Consider the following 1,665-nt stretch of genomic DNA (forward strand, 5'->3'; position numbering starts at 1 on the left):
ATTATTATTATTATTATTATTATTATTATTATTATTAAGGCAGTAAGCTGGCAGAATCGTTAGCACGTTAGACGAAATGCTTAGCGGTATTTTGCCCATCGCTACATTCTGAGTTCAAATTCTGCCAAGGTCAACGTTGCCTTTCATCCTTTCAGGGTCGATAAACACTGGGGTAAATGTAATTGATTAGTCCCCTCCTTACAAATTTGACACCTTGTGCCTCCAGTAGAAAGGATTATTATTGTTATGTGATGAAGATTCACAGCTTATTTTGTTGGGTATAATGGAAAGTGTCAGCTGTCCACAGCCAGCAGACTAAGGGGACATTTGTATGCTGGTCATGTTTCAAGAACCCTGCAAAGGATTCTTGCAGTTCCAAGCAATGCTGATCTTTGTAGGTGTTCTACTTTCATACTTGCAAATCTTTTTCAGCCATGCTGATAGTTGAGTGCTGATACTTCTAAATGGCACCAATTACTATTTGGTATCATGTCTACTCTCCTCATTGATCACAACCTTCGTATTTCCCACCTCAAATTATCATAGTTGTTTATTTTTTCTTCTTCTTTCACATTGATACTGTTGTCACTGGGGCATGCTATGTTGGTTATCATGCATATTCTTTCTTTTTTATTCACCACAAAAACGTCTGGTTTCTTATGTCCGGTCAGGTGATCACACTGAACCATTGCATCCCACAGGATTTTGCAATTCTCATTCTCGATGACTCCGTTTGGGATTTGCTCATACCACGTCTTTGCTCTTTGTAGGCAGTGATTTCCACAGAACTCTCAATGGATCATTCTTGCCAGATTGTCATGATGTCTTTTGTATTTGTGTTGTGCCAATTTTGGGCATTCACTGACGATGTGCCATACCGTTTCACCCCTCTCACCACTATTTTTATTAAAGCAGCAAGTGGCAGAATTGTTACCGTACCAGATAAAATGCTTAGCAACATTTCCTCTGGCTTTATATTCTGAGTTCAAATTCTGCTGAGGCTGACTTTGTTTTTCATCTTGAAGTCAATAAAATAAGTAAGAGCAACTTCCTCTTCCTTTGAAATTGCTGAACTTGTGCCAAAAGTAGACAGAATTATTATTGTTATTATTAGCTACTATAATTATTATTAATAACTGTATTTAATTAGCTTTATACTTAGTATCATAGAATCAGTACTTAACTGGCAACACTAATATTGCCATGAGTCAAACTTATATCTCAGTATCTTTTGCATAATATTGATTTTAAATTTTGGTACAAGGCCAGCAATTTCAGGGGGTGTGGAAGGGGTAAGTTGATCACACCAATCCCAGGACTCAACTGGAACTTATTTTATTGAATCTAAAAGGATGAAAGGCAAAGTTGGCCACAGTAGAATTTGAACTCAGAATGTAACAACAGATAAAATGCTGCTGAGCATTTTGCCTGGCATGCTAACAATTTTGCCAGTTCCTGCCTTAATCTTTTGCAAAGCACCCATTACACTCTTGGAGTGGTTAGCGTTAGGAAGGGCATCCAGCCTAGAAACCATGCCAAATCAGACTGGAGTCTGGTGCAGCCTTCCAGCTTACCAGCTCAAGTCAAACCTTCCAACCCTTGCCAGCTTGGCCAACAAATGCTAAATGATGATGATGATGATGATGATGATGATGATGATGATGA

At 38.4% G+C, this 1,665-nt stretch overlaps 1 protein-coding gene across 1 annotated transcript in view; it reads right to left on the reverse strand.

The window, feature by feature from the left end:
- The window catches only part of LOC106870339 (uncharacterized), a 164,102-nt gene that overhangs the window by 2,776 nt on the left and 159,661 nt on the right, over nt 1-1,665 (reverse strand). The gene's annotated exons all lie outside the window — the stretch shown is intronic.

Source organism: Octopus bimaculoides, chromosome 3 (assembly GCF_001194135.2).
Source record: "Octopus bimaculoides isolate UCB-OBI-ISO-001 chromosome 3, ASM119413v2, whole genome shotgun sequence".
In the NCBI taxonomy this organism is placed as follows: Eukaryota; Metazoa; Mollusca; class Cephalopoda; order Octopoda; family Octopodidae; genus Octopus; species Octopus bimaculoides.